Source organism: Macrobrachium rosenbergii, chromosome 27 (assembly GCF_040412425.1).
Source record: "Macrobrachium rosenbergii isolate ZJJX-2024 chromosome 27, ASM4041242v1, whole genome shotgun sequence".
Classification (NCBI taxonomy): domain Eukaryota; kingdom Metazoa; phylum Arthropoda; class Malacostraca; order Decapoda; family Palaemonidae; genus Macrobrachium; species Macrobrachium rosenbergii.
Genome location: NC_089767.1, coordinates 19,022,435 through 19,038,934, shown reverse-complemented (window position 1 = coordinate 19,038,934; position 16,500 = coordinate 19,022,435).

Genomic DNA, 16,500 nt, shown 5'->3' with positions numbered 1-16,500 from the left:
CTCTCTCTCTCTCTCTCTCTCTCTCTCTCTCTCTCTCTCTCTCTCTCTCTCTCTCTCTCTCATTTAACTTTTTGTTCCTGTAAAAAAATTTTAACTAAGGTAAATGAAGTGGCAAATTTTTAGAAGTTCCTTACATTCAAAGAATTTTCTAAAATTTTTCTCTCTCCTATTATTGCTTTCTCTCAGGCTACATGAGCAAACCTTAACAAATAAAGAGCTAATCATCAAGAGTAATGAGGGATTTTTTTCTATATTCTCAATTACACTGAATCTCCAGAACTTCTCTTTTTTCCCATCTGATGCTAACCTACTATTTCAGATTTCCCATTCCCTCCTAGATCCTGCACTCTCCCGAACTCGAGATGGTAAAAAGACTAAAATAAATCGCTCAGTCAGTGTTCATATGAACGAGACTCCTCCTCCCCTCCCCCATCCCCTCCTTCCCTACTTTTTAGCATCAGCATTTGCCATTTTAATCCTTGCCACAAAAAGGACGAGGAGTCCATGAAATAGATCTTGCTTTTTAACTAGAAGAACTACTTGTTCATTTAGGCTGTTCATGAATTTCCCACGTACAGAACTAGTTCATTCTTTTACTTGGTGTAATGAGAGTAGTATAACCCAATGTGTAAACTTGGATATATTGCACTTGTCAAATGGTGATTACTCTCTTGGTAGGCATGTTAGATTTTTGTCCACTTATTTCTCCAGCTGTCTTTTGGCGAAGGTTTTTATTCTGACAACCAAAGCCATGCCTTGTTTAAGTTACTTAAAAGCTCAACTCTTAAGTTCATTTTAATTCATAAGAAATTTTTATCATTCAGTATGAATGATTCAGTCTTGTAAAAGTATATTTTAACATACAGACATCTTGAATTGTAGGAGCTTGTAATGTCATACGTACAGGTTTTGGTTTGTTAATTTTGTCATAGGTGAATATGCATGTACTGCAGCTTTCAGTGGCAAAAAATGGTTATGAAGTATGTCATGAAGAGTGTAATGTAAGTAGTGGACATTTTACCTATTATAAGAAGATTGTGATTTAAAATACTCTTGAGATAATTTATGAATCTTTAGAAGTTTACATGAAATCTATGAAAAATTGTTGAAGTTGATGAAAATTTAAAGTTCAGTATTAATGAAAATTAATTAATGTTAAATGTTAATAAAAATTGTTTCTACATAAATATATCAAATAAGTTGATGGAAAGTTCATTCTGACGTTTTGCATTTGAGTACTGTCTGTTACGCTGAGATACCTAGACTTTCTGAAAAGGAGTCCAGCTGGGCTCACTAATGTCCATTTCGTCTCTGATTTCTACCATATGTGTCCTTGACATAAAGAAAGGCTAAAGAACTTCTATAGTCACCTTTGGACGAACTGTGCAATAAGTTTTTCAAATAGCTTGTCAATATGGAAGTTGTAAAGGTATGTGTGTTTGTTTGTGTTGTAAAGGTAGAGCTGCCCTGGTTTGTTAGATATTTTGTGTCCTGTGATTGATTAGGGCTTGGAAGTTGCCTTGGTTTTTTGGTTCTTTGTTCTTTACAGCTTGTATTTGAGAAGATTTAATGGTATTTTGGTTCCTTTTTTTTTTAGGTGTAGTTGAATTATTAAATGTATAGACAAGAGATACTAATGTGCAGGAACTTAATTGTTTAAGTACTTTGTCATCTTAACAGCATCCTTCATCAGTGAAAATTGTTTGTATTGCAAACCAAATGTGTTAAGTATTACTCATCTGATAATGCTGTGAAGTTTTCACTGAATGGAAAATCATTATTTAGATATTCATTGATGTTCAGTAGTACTAAATCATACTTCTCACTGCCCCCTTTCTTTCATATTTTAACCAGGAATAGGATGACAAATATGAACATTGGAAATAAATGTGCTAGGTCCACACTCAATATATTACAAACCAATTCCTTCCAGTAAATAGGTAGTACATTCAGTTGCCTTTCTGATATTTAACGTAGGGAGAGAATTCATTAAAATTTTCTCATATAAAAATTTTGCTGCTGACTTGACTTGCTTGAAGAAAGTCCCACACTTTTAGAACTGGCTTATCCATTATAGTTAAGGAAGTATTCCTTATCACTCACACATTTTGTGTGTAACTTTTAGAGTTAAAGGAAATTTCAAGTAAATGTCAGTAATTGGTATCAACAGTATTTTTTTCTAATATTTGAAATTGACATGGAGAATGTAACTATCTTTCATGAGAAGCAGGAAATCCTTTCATAGTGGTTATGATTTATAGATATGATATATGTTGATGATATATGTTGATAATTAACCTTGTAAGTTATTTTGTGATGAATGTTGTCATGAAACTATGGAATTTCTTGTGGTTGATTCAAATGCAACCAAGAAAATATGGCTGTCCTGTGGAGTTCACAAATTTTTGTTTTACCATTGGATGAATATTGCAAGGTAGAATAACACTGAAAATATTGTCATTAAAGGCTTGGCTCAAATTTTCCCATGCAAATAGATGTCATATCTTGAGTCATTTCCTAGTTCCACCCAACACTTTTGAGGGAACCATTTATTTGGTTATCAGTCATTATTTGGTGCCAGGAACTGAACTTTAGTGTTAATGTTAGGAAAGTAGATAATGGACCTTGACAATTAGATAGTGGCATTGACAGTTGCAGGCGAATAAACAAGTGAAACGTAGGCAATAGAGCATTCTTTGACCTTGGTTAAAAAAAAAAGTTTTCTGTTCTGTAACTTAATGAACCAGGCCAACATTCCTTTGAGCAGACAGTCAAGTCTAGATTAAGTTGCCCATATGTCAGTACAGTCTCTTGCTCACAGCCCTATTGATTTTCTCCCTCCTCTCTTCCTCTTTCGTTGACAGCCTTTGCATGGCATTGAATTATGGACACCACTGCTCTTGTAACTTTGAAGGAGGGTGGAGTTGGACGGCATGCCGCTCCACCCGTAGAACTAGAGTACCCAGTGTGGTCGAGCTAGGGGAAATTTTTATGTCAAGCCATGCCCTTAGTACTGGGTCCGATCTCGACGGACTGATGACCCTTATGGCGCTAAGGGTATGGTGTATATCCAGATGAGGATCCCAGGGCAGTTACCGCTGTGGGTAACAGCATTGCTCCTCCCTAGTTGGGCCTCGTTGGTGAGAGGGACCTCATCCCGGATGAAATTTATAACGTTCGTTATATGGCGAGACACTTCAAACCTCCCTACATCTTCTGGCATGGATATAGACTATTCTAAAAATCAGTTGAATTATAAGGGTTTGGGAAATGACCCTGCTCACAATCAGTCCCCTGATTTTTTGGCCTTTTCTGACTTAGCTAGTTCAGAGACCATGAGAGACACTACTCCCCCCAGAAGTCTCCTCATCCCTATCCTCTTTTACCATGTCACCTGTCATCTCAACACATTATGCCTCACGCTCCCTTTCCACCAGTTCATCTTTTGTGACTACTCTGCAACCATGTGAACCACAGCATTCTACTGTGAAACAACAGGCCACTACAGCACCTCTTCCTGGAAAAGAAAATTTTTTCTTAAGGCTTCAAATCTATCTTCTTCTACCAACCTTAAAATGTCTTCCAGCACCCACCCAGCCCTTATGTCAACCCTCTCTGGACCCCAGAAGTGGGACAAGTGCTTCATCATCCCCCCGACCACTTCCCTTCCAAGCTTTCCCAGTCACCTCCTGTTTGCCCTCCACCAAAGAAAACCCTTACAGCCATGTCTCCTCTGGAAACTATGAAGGACATTGAGATTACATAAATCAACCCTTTATCACGATCCAAAACCCAACCTCGTTCCCCACCACCTCCCACACAAAATATGCTGTCGTCCATCATACCAGTGCTGAGGTCCACAACCCTCCTGCCAACTTCCACGGAATCTCCACCTGCCTCACCTTTCCCCCTACCTGTTTCCTTTCCCACCCAACCTTTCATTCAGACCTTTGTACAGAGGAAAAGTATCCTTGACCTTTCTTTACCACTAGGTTGTACCCACAAGTCTCGCTCTTTCTATCGCTCCTTACCTTTAAAGTTCCCTTCTACAGATGACTCGTATGTTCATAACACTCACCTATCCCTACCTCATGCTGAAGACAGTCCACCCTCATCTAACAACCTTACCTCAACCATACCGACTATAATATTACATCATATATCTCATTCCCTTTAATGTTTGTACTCCAGTGGAACATTCCATGATTCCAGTCCCACAGACATTATCTCGGATATCTCTTCTCGCAAAATGAACCTAAGTAACATGCCCTTAAGAAACTTTCTTTACCCAACCACCAAAACCTATTCCCAGTTACCATTTCCATTATTCTCCTCACTCTATTTCTGATTCTTCTATTTTAATTCATCACGAAATACCATACTTACCTGTAAGCATTGCAGCAGCCTTTCCTTATAATATTACGCAAGTCTTCCTTCAACGATGGATTACCATAGTGTCAATTTACCTTTCTCCCTACCTTCAAGACCTTCTTTCCTAATTACCATCCCCCTTACTTGTGATGGGTGACTTCAATTACCACCACACATTTTGTGGTGACTTGGTTATCAATTCCTGTGGACACGCCCTTAATATCTAATAACCTTTATATTTTCAACTCAGAACACCCGACAAATTTTGAAAAAAAACACATTCCTTTCCTTGTTTAGATCTATCACTGTGATCTCCTGCTCTCCAGCTAGACTTTCATTGGTCAGCATTAGACCACTTCATAACTAATGACCACTATCCTACCCTTCTTTCACCTACTTCCCATGTCCCACTTCCTAATTCTCCATGCTGGCTCTTTGATAAAGCTGACTGGCACTATTTTTCCATGCTTTCAGACATGTCTCTACCTCGTACTTCCTTTTCTTCAACCCTTGACATGCTTACATACTTTGCCATCACTGTTTTAAGTGTTGCATTCACAGCCATCCCATGGACCACCTGACCTTTCACATCAAAGCATGTACCCTGGTGGAACAAAGACTGCATCAGAGTTTTACGCATAAAACACGCTGCTTGGTGCAGCGTCAAACAAAAAAGAAACACTCCTGGACACCTCACTGCCTTTATAATTTTCAAAAGGACACCTCACTGCCTTTATAATTTTCAAAAGAGCCACAGCCTTATTGAAATACACAATATGTGCTTCATAAATCACGAGCTGGAAAGGCTGTCTTTCCTCATTAACTTGTTCCTCTCCTATTTCAACTGTCTGGAGACGTATACATAAAATAATAGGAAAACGCCCACCTCACAAAGCCCCAGTACTAAACAAATAATTATTTTTATCGCTGATGCAACAGAAACAGCCAACACACTAGGCCAGTATTTTAGTCACATTAGAACAGGAGAACATATCCCCTCCCAATTCACAAACATAAAGCTCAAAACAGAAAAGAACCCAATCAATCTTACAATACTGTATCTTCCTTGGAATCATACAATATTCCATTTTCCATTGCAGAACTCATTTTGGCACTCAAATCTTGTCAGAACGTGAAGCCCCTGACAGTATCCACAACCAAATGCTCTGACACCTTTCGTTAAATTCCATAGCCTTTTGCATATCATTATTGATTGGAATATGGACAAAAGGCAAATTTCCCCAGCAGTGGCAGGAAACTCTCATCCTCCCGTTTTTAAAACCAAATAAATCAGGAAAAGCACCCCAAGACTATTGACCTATTTCCCTAAACAGCTGCTTATGTAAATTACTAGAAAGAATGAAAATTTTTTACCTAATGTGGCATTTAGAATCAAAACAACTTATTTCTTCATCTTAATTTGGCTACAGACAAGACAAGACATGAGCACAGCGAACCCTCTTGCACACACACAATCTTACATCCAAACAGCTTTTGCTTCTAAACAAACAGTCCTTGCAGTTTTCTTTGACTTAGAAAAAGCATACGATACCACCAGGAAATACCACATCTTACACCAACTAGTACTTCAATTTGATATAAAAGGTAGCACAGGTATTTCCATCTAATATTTTCTTAACAACCGAACCTTCCGTGTTTGCATAAACTTTTCCATTTCTTTACCCTTCACTCAGTATGAAGGAGTACCCTAAGGCTGCGTTCTTAGCTCTGCTCTATTTCTTATAGCAAATATTGGTATGCATTATAGCATCCCTGCCAGTGGGAGTTAGGTCTTCCCTTTATGTCGATGATCTTGCATTTTTTGCTGCCAATTCCTCAATCCCTAAGCTCCACTCACTCATACAGTCTGCTGTTCTAGCTGCCTCTTCATGGGCTACTAAACATGGATTCTTCTTTTTCACCAATAAGATTTTTTCTATTCTTTCCTCTCGCTCCCAAACAGTATCTCCATCACCACTTTTGCTTTACAATTCGCCCATACAATACTATACTAGTGGTAAATTCCTTGGTTAAATTTTTTATTCCCTCCTTACCTGGAAGGAAAATATCCTATCAATTAAAAGAATTGCTCTCCAGTGTCTTTGCCTCCTTCAAATTTTATCCCACATTGCCTGGGGCACTGACCATAAAACACTTCTGCATCTACATGTAGTCCTCATTCTATCTGTCCTGGATTATGGGTGCCATGTGTACTCTCCAGCTTCCCCTTCTCTTCTCAGCCTTCTAGGCCTAGACCCTGTGCACCACTTAGGACTAAGATTGGCCCTTGGGACCTTCTGTTCAGAACCTGACATTGCTCACGCACCAACGTGCCCTCCTCTCTCTTAGGTACTATGCCAGATTCCATCAATTCTCTACCCTGAAGCTAACTATACCTGAACCCCTCCTTGCCAAATTTACTATCAATCCCAATCAACACTGCCCTTTCTCTATCCTGATGAAAACCCTTCTCTCTCACTCTTCATCACCACAATTGTAAATCCTCCCTTTAAACATCCACAACTTATTGAATTAATCCCTACCCTCAGTCTATCCATCTATACTACACAACTTATCAAAACTTAATATTCTCTCCTAGTCTACGTTCTTATTTCCTAGAGCACATTTTGACACATGACGCTTGCACAGATGGCTCCAAGTCCCCAAAAGGAACTGTGGATGCTGTCCTCTCCCCCACCAAACATTTCCAACTACTATTACCACCTGTGGCAAGCATACTTACAGCAGAACTATATGCCAATTTGTTTGCACTAAAACAACTAATCTACCCCTCATCATCCTTTGTTATTTTCACAGACTTTGCTAATTCTTTATCCCTCATCCAATCTTTCGACTGCATCCATCCTGTAGTCCATGAAATTCAAGATTGACTCTTTCGTATTTCAATCCAGAAAAAAATAGTGTGCTTCTGCTGGAGCCTGAGCCATGTGGGCACCATAGGCAATGAGCAAGTGGACTCTGGCCCGCTCTGTGGCTTTGTCGGGATACCCACATTTCAAAACCATCCAATATTCAGATCACTTCCCACTCTTCCGTAACTACCTGCTAGATCGCTGACAGTCTTTCTGGTCCAGTATCTCAAATAACAAGCTCGCCACATTTGAACCTACCATACTACTGTACCATGGTTAAACCCGTGTCACAAAAATAGGCAACGGGAAACAGCTCGTGCCTGACTACGAATTGGCCATTCAGACTTCACACACCCCACCTAATGAATGGAACCCCTCCAACCTTGTGTCCAACTTGGCGTATCCACTTTTTCCATATCCTATATAATCCTTTACTGCCCTCAGTACCCAGTCGCATGCAACAGACCCTTTACCAGAGTAACTCTCTTCCCCGTCCACCTCACCTTCGTGATATTCTCACCGAAACAGAACACTTCTCCATAGAAAGTGTAATCTGCTTCCTTCAACAAATAAAAATTTTACATATAATACAACTTACCAACCAATAATTCTGACCATACTGTACAGTATCTGTAATCAGCATAACTTACCGTCATATGGTCTTCAAGGCATGGTGTTTGATTGATATATGAGCTCTCTCTCTCTCTCTCTCTCTCTCTCTCTCTCTCTCTCTCTCTCTCTCTCTCTCTCTCTCTCTCTCTCTCTCTCTCTCTCTGATCAAACTGTTCTCAAGATTCTGCAGGTAGCAAATCTTGGCAGACTTAATAACTGTACAAAATTGTACTTAGTTACAGGCTTCCTATTTTTATTTGAAGGCTGGTGTATTTCCTTAAGTAGTTATTCCTTGCACATTAGTATAATATGTGAAGAGATTTGATGGAAGTCTCATCGTTCGGGAACATTTCAAGTCAGTTATGTGGAATGTGTGGGTTTTGTACTCTCATGGTGTCATGAATTCACTGCAAAACGTTGGTGAAATTTTTTCTAGATTGCTAAAGGGTGTAATGGTTTGCTTAGAGATGGTCATTGGCTCTGTTCAAAGTGAAGTCGCTCTTTTTAGTTGACCATGCGCAGGTAGCAGTTTATTGCCATCCAGTGTTTCCTTGATCGTTTAATCAGGTTCTTCGCTCCAAGAATTGTTGGCAAATATGAATCAGGAAGGTATTAGCAAATTGTGTAATTCAGAAGGGTTTTTTTCATGTACTGTATTGAGAAACTTAAGAAAATTAAATTTCTATTTTCTGAATAGTTAGCCTTTTTGAGAGCCACATAGTTACGTTTATGTAAAATAATTTGTCATAAGTATAAAATTTTCAATGTCAGTGATTTACTTCTTTGTAAAATAATTTTTCTTGAGCATAAAACTTTCAATGTCAGTGATTAATTTCCTGTTAAGTGTTTTGTATGCAACACATTTTCCAAACTGTTCAGTGGTTCAAGTCTTTAAACTAAACTCATTATAATGAAATACTATTTAAATTAAAGAACACATTTCTCGGGTAAACTTTTGTGAGTTTTCCATTGCTGGAAAATCATGGTAGAAGTCCCTCGATATAAATTTTTCAAGGAACATCTACCCATCAAATTGGAGGGTTTAAATTTTTAAAAAAAAGTCTAAAACACTTCTCCAGTAGAGAATAAATTCTTTGGTCATTCCATGTGGAAACCTAAATTATAAATTCTGTTGTTTGCTGAACTTTTAATATCATGGAGAAGTTAATTGTAAAGGGTTGAAATTTGTTTAAATTCTTTAAATACATCTTCCGTGTCTCCAGTTTAGATGACAGGCCATGAAAAAAGATTTAAGTCGCTCAGAATTAATAGCTTTTGTATTTTACCAAGAACTCTTTCAGGTTTTGAATTACTGAGCTGAAATGCCAAGTTTCAGTGAATAGTTTTATATTTTTTTTTTTTTACCAAAATGGCTGATTACTTTTTAGCTGGCCTTAAGAGGAACGACATAAATTTAGAGAAATTCCCTCTTACAGATGGCATATGAGACTTCAGAAATTATATCGTTGAATCTCTTGGCCTTTGTATCAGTTTTCAGTAGTAAAGAATAACGACAAATCTAAAGTTCTCGATCATCAGGAGTATGTTAAAATTAATGCAATTTCTTTGTACTCTCAAGTTAGTTTTGCCAGATAACTAGCAGTTATACCAAAGCTATGCAGAATCAGTATAAAATGGTTATGACCCATCTCAGCAGGTGACGAACAGTAGTTAGTATAGTAATGCCTGATGTAAATTTTTGCTGGTGCTGCTTGTATGCTTGCTGTTAGGAATTATGAGACTTGTTTTATCGAAACTTTCATCTTAATGAAGGTGCCCTGTGTTTTCTAAGTTCAGTTGATCAGCTAGCAGTAAGGGAAGCGATATCCCTTAACACAATTTGACTAATATTTATTTAGTTTACCTCTCCACTTTGATTAAAGAAGGATTCATATTTGAGAACTTACTGTACAAATGAAACAAAGTGATTTGGTTGTCCGCACGCAAGGTAAATGCGTACTTTGGTCCAATCTGGCTATCTGGTGGGTGAAGAAGCATCGTGTAGTCAGGGCAGTAATCTTGCACGCCTCTTCTCTTTTACCTGACTCAATCAGGTACATGAAATGGGACGAAATTGAGAGGCCTCTTGGTCATTTGTGAATCTTGTCTGCTTTTGAGAGGGCTCGAGGTATCATGAGTATCATGGATTGTGCTGAAATTGCACTTGGGACTGATGATGACTTCCCCTTTTAAAAAGACTTAACAATTAACTATTTGTACGACTTAATGATTAACTATTTGTTCCTCCTAATAGAAAACTGAATTATTTCTTCTCATGTACATGTACTGTTACTTTTGTCTTGTTGCAATATTCATATCTCATTTCAGTAGAAGTGTTACTCAGGTGTTCTTGTTAAACAGCCATATGGAAATTATTTTAAATGCTGAAGCATTTGGCTTCTAGAACCTTCATACTTTACTGTGTCTTTGATTCACAATCGCTGCAATAAATTGTAAAATTTGTAATAAAATACATGAAAAGAAAGAGAAGGAAAAGGAAAGCATTTAATCCTTAAACGCCGACTGGACGTATCGTAAGTCAACTAAAATTGTCTGTCGGGTGACGAGTGGACGTACTGTACGTAGACTACAAAAAAATTTCAACCTTCAGTCAACTTTGACTCGACCGAAATGGTAAAAAAACGCAATTGTAAGTTAAAATTCTTACATTCTAGTAATATTCAATCATTTACCTTCATTTTGCAACAAATTGGAAGTCTCTAGCACAATATTTCGATTTATGGTGAATTTTTGAAAAAACCTTTTTCCTTACGTCCGCCCGGTAACTTTGCTTTCGTTGTAATTTTTGCACCGTTTTATATTAGCTGTTACATAAAGTTTTATAAATCAAAATGTGCACAATTTCATTTAAAATACAACAAAAAACAACCCATGGTTTAGCTTTTAAGTTTTAAAACATAAAACAACCCATGGTTGTCAACCTTTTTATCAGTTTTGAAATATTTTAAAATCATAAATCACGATAAGTGCCAAAATTTCAACCTTTGGTCAACTTTGACTCGACCGAAAATGGTTGAAAAACGCAATTGTAAGTTAAAAATCTTACGTTTTAGTAATATTCAATCATTTACCTTCATTTTGCAACAAATTGGAAGTCTGTAGCACAATATTTCGAGTTATGGTGAATTTTTGAAAATAACTTTTTCCTTACGTGTGCGCTGTAATTCAGCCGAAAATTTCAGAAATTCTTTCGTCATTTTGTCATAATTTTTGCACTGTTTTATATTAGCCGTTACATAAAGTTTTATATATAAAAATGTGCGCAATTTCATTTAAAATACAACAAAAAACAACGCATGGTTGTAGCTTTTATCAGTTTGGAAATATTTTCATATAAATCACGATAATTGCCAAAATTTCAACCTTCGGTCAACTTTGACTTGACCGAAATGGTCGAAAAACGCAATTGTAAGCTAAAACTCGTACATTCTAGTAATATTCAATCATTTACCTTCATTTTGCAACAGATTGGAAGTCTCTAGCACAATATTTCGTTTTATGGTGAATTTTTTAAAAAACTTTTTCCTTACGTCTGCGCGGTAACTCTGCCGAACATCAGAAATTCTTTCGTCACTGTCGTAATGTTTGCACCGTTTTATATTAGTCGTTACATAAAGTTTTATATATGAAAATATGCGCTATTTCATGTAGAATACAACAAAAAATAACTCATGGTTGTAGCTTTTATCAGTTTTGAAATATTTTCATATAAATCATGATAAATAGAAAAAATTTGACCTTCGGTCAACTTTAACTCTACCGAAATCGTCAAAAACTGCAATTGTAAGCTAAAACAGTTACAGTCGAGTAACATTCAATCAATTACCTTCATTTTGCAACAAACGGGAAGTCTCTAACACAATATTTCGATTTATGGTGAATTTTTGAAAAAAACTTATTTTACGTCCGCTCATTACGAATTCATGCATCATTTTGTGATAATATTTTCTCTGTGTTGCTTTGATTGTTTTACAATTTGTTATATACCAAAATCATCGCAATTTAGTGTACAATACAAAGAAAAAAAAATAACTCATTAGCTTTAACCGTTTTGCTCACAGCGTGATTTGTATACAATTATATATGAAATTTTTTTTGCAATGTCATATATTTTAATATTTATATATATTTTTTTTCATTTCTGATGGTTGCATACTAAACTTCAGGCAATGACAAAAAAAGGAGCCAAAAATGAACTCTTTAATCTTAAAAACTAAGCATGCTGTGATTTAAAAAAAAAAAAAAAAAAACATTTTTTTCTGCTTCGGCGCTAACTCCCGAATGCCGCCAGCATACGGCAGACACTTTTGTAAATAGAGACTCGGCATTTAAGGGTTAAGGGCCTAGTAACTTTGCCTCATCAGAACAAAAATTTTGTATTGTTCCGTTACTAGGTGGGGCTGGGGAGGGCCTTGGTGGGCTCTCCTTTTCCTTCATTTAATTATTTTTGTGAATGCTCTACTTACACATTCATGATATATGACATCAAATGCTGAACTTAAAGTGGGTTTCAGACATCTATGAAAACAAAAACAGCATTTTGTCACTTCAGTGTGCATTATTTGATGTGGGAGGGGGATAGTTTGCTGTCTCTTCCCAAATTCAACTCACATTTCTATGATTTTCTGCTGTTTGGAGTTTACAGGAAATGAGGTTTTCATTAACTTTGTATCTGTTTATTGTCACTGACTGGTGTGTCTTTGTATTTCAACTGTATAACAAACCTGATGGTACTAAAACCTGTCTGACATGTCGCACTCAATCTCTTACTGTAAAAGGTACCTTTAAACATTTTTTTTTTCTAAAGCCATATGTTGTTGGCAGAAAGTCTCAAGTACCTGCATAATGCAAGTTACCCAAGTTTAATTTGTAGATAAAAATTCGCAATTACAGCACTTTGTGTAAATCTTCTCTTTAAAATTCTGATCAAGTACTTTTAGTGTGAGGCAAGCAGTTTAAACAAAGGAAATACCTAGGCATTACTAACATTGCCTAAGCAAACCACAGAATACTCCCTAACAGACTGTTGGATTTGAGAAGTGGACAGATATCCAAAATGAGTTACCAGGTTACTCATCAGCTATTTGACACTACTTCTATACCTAACACATTCTATACCTAACACACTCTTGGGTTCCGCTCTCACCCCATCAGTGGGAGAGTGAACAAGCTCTGTCTATGGGAAAGGAGTATAAGCCTAAACAGACTCGTGGCTAGTCAAAATCCTAGTCTGGTTTGTGAGCACTTTGGCAGTTTATTTTGGCAGTTTATTTTGGGCTAGAAGAGGGAGGGGGGCATTGTTGGGGAGAACACTCGGTCATATGAACATTTTTTGTAAGGGGAGAATACTTAATGCAAAGTTATATATATACTGTATACATTTTTTGCTTCAGTTTCTCTCTCAAATTGTACCATGAGTTTTTAGGTAAATAAAACTGTATGAACTTTGTTTTGCATTTTATTTCTTAACCTGCAGAAAATTTCACAATCCTGGCTCAATAGAAATCAGGCAGAAAAACATCTCGCATATCTTAGAGGAAAAAAAAAAATGGTATTCTCTACTTCAATTAGTGTTTAACCTAGTTGAAAAGTATGTTGGTAGAGGACACTCAAAACTATTAATAAGCATGTTACACCTTACCCTAGAAAATATTTGAAGTACCTTGCTGGTATTCATGTAGACACTAAATACTTGAAATCTCTGAACAAAGATCATGAATGATGCATGATTATATAGGAAAAATGAATGTCTTGTACAAATGGCTTAGTGCATGCAAAACAAGGCATTGAAAAGTAACTGGCCTCAAATTCAACATAATTGCTAAGTAATTTCAACATTATCTTGCAACTGTATGCTGGATCCATGATCTTTCAAAAAGCTAATTTTGCCACTTGAGACATTTTTACTTTATTTGCTATAAACCGTGGCTTTTTCTAGGCCTTGTTAGTCTTTAGCATGTGTCCATACACAGTGGAGCAATGCTCAGTAAATTTTTCCATGTATCCATACAGACAGCAAAGCAAGGTGCTCATTGTATTATCTGTGGAGAGGGCACATTCAACTCTTCAAATACAGAAAACCATAAATTCAAGCCAACTGATCAGAGAGGCAGACACTCTGCTTTAGCATGAAAGAGGAGACGTGTAGACATCCGAAACTAAAAAATTATATATTTAATCAAACGGATAGGTTTGCTATAAAAGCAAATGGATGTTACAGACTAAATACACACACAAAACAAATGGATATGTGAACAAATTCTATAAACATAACTCGTCATCTGTATGCATACAAACACTAGAAGATCTATAATCTGAGATTTACAGTAAACAAGTGGCTACCACATAAAATGTCTCAGCTGGCTGGGGTTAAGAAAAGACGATTGGGTCCAGATAATGAAACATATGAAATGTTCAAATGACCTACCATTCATGTCAGATGCAGGCCAGCCGATCAAGACTTCACAGACTTAAACCATTCCCAAAGACAGTTCTTCACTGTATCCTTCATCAATCGTGGTCAAGGAGATTTCTTTAATTTGTACCCCCACAACAAAAATGGAATCAAAAAAAATCCCACGTTAAAAGAAGAAGAAGAAGCTTAGTTTCCTTTAACATGTGTCCATACCAGTGGAGCAATGCTCACCTGTAAATTTTCCATGCAATCAAATACACAGAAAAAATGCACCAATTAACTTTTGGTGTGAACTCTAACATTTGTATTATCTGTACAGGCAGTCAACGGTTTCAACAGGGTTCCGTTTAAATTAAGGAAGAAAAATCGGTTAAATTTGTCAAAAATCCTAAGAAAACCTTACTTTTAATTCTTTAGTATGAAAAGAGGTAAACTGCTTTTGGTGTCTTTTCAAAAAAAAAAAATATTCTGTTTTTTCAAATTTCTTGGTTTTTCTTATGTGAACAGTTAAATGCATCCTGTCTACAGCAAATACAATGAGCACTTTGCTCTCTAACTATGGATATGTGAAGGAAATGTAATAAGCTTCTTGCTAGTCTTTCTGTATGCATACAAACACTAGAGATCTATAATCTGAGGGATTTACAGTAAACAAGTGGCTACCACATAAAATGTCTCAGGTGGCTGGCGAAGTTAACTTCTTAAAAGACGATTGATCCAGATAATGAAGCTGCAGTTGTATGAAATGTTCAAATGACCTACCATTCATGTCAGATGCTAGGCCATTCTATGCCTTGTTTTCTTCACAGACTTAAACCATTCCTATGAGACATTTCTTCACTGTATAAGCTTGCATCAATCGTGGTCATTTTTCAGAGATTTCTTAAAGTAATTTGTACCCGTACACAACAGGCAACAAGGGGAATCAAATAATAATCCCTATGGTATGGGTGTAATTAGGTCATTAATAGCTCTAGTTTCCTTTAACAATTTGCCATAAGATATAGACCTTATCAGGAAGTTTTGATTTTTCAATTATTTTTAATATGAATTTTTTTTACAGAAATACAAAGTACAGAAAAAAAAATGCAAAAATTAACTTTTTAAAAATCGGCTTGTTTTAACTCTAACATTCTGATGGTTATACAAATTTAATTACAGGCAGTCTAAGGGGTTTATTTTAAAGGGGGTTATGTTTTGAGAAACGGGCCTTCAAAGTTTTAAACATAAAAAAAAAAATTTGTCAAAAATCCTAAGAAAACCTTGGTTTTAATTTTTATTTTTGGGTGTACTGAAAATGATTATAAACTGAATTTTTAGATTTTTTCATAAAAAAAATAAATTTATTATTCTGTTGTTTTGGAACATTATTTCTTCCGTCGGATTGGCATCGATCCGTTGCCAAAACCTGGGAAACATGCATTCAATTAAACCGGGAAATAATTTCAAGTCTTGATCAATATATTTTAAAAGCATAATAACCTTGGAATGTAAAATATCTTTGGACCCGTCGAATAAATAAAGGGACGTTTGCCTGTATCAGGCTGCTTGGTCTACTTACAATTTCAGCTTTAACCAATGCAGTAAGCTGTACATTACCCATCTTGACATCACAACATTCACATATTTAAGATATTTCTTTACATTTAAGTCTAAAAGATAATAATTCTTGGAATGACAATAAGAACAATTTATAGTCACTGAAATAGTCGTGCTGCTACTGGTTTTCAGAACAAAACCTATCCAACTGATTCCTGCAAAAGCCATCTAATCATAATTTGATTTTTTCCCAAAATCTACCTTATGGTGTTTACTTGTTTAACAGCCCTCTGACAAAATTATTATTTTACCAAAGATCATCCTGACATCAAATTTATAAATCAGACTTAGATTTCTACTGCAGTCAAAACTTCTTTTCTTGATCACAAGTAATTTAATTTTCAAAATATTCATCTTTCACTAAAACCATTAAAAACTATCCTTCTTTAAGTATTCCAATTAAAATTCACACCCTTTTCTCAATCAGAGTTTAAACCCATGCCCTTCAAGGGTTCTACAGTACAGAATATTATAGAATATAGAATTTAGGCCAAAGGAGAAGCGCTGGGACCGATGAGGTCATTCAGCGCCGAAATGGAAATTGACAATAAAAAGTTTTGAAAGGTGTAACAGGAGAAAAACCTTGCAGTTGCACTATGAATCAATTGT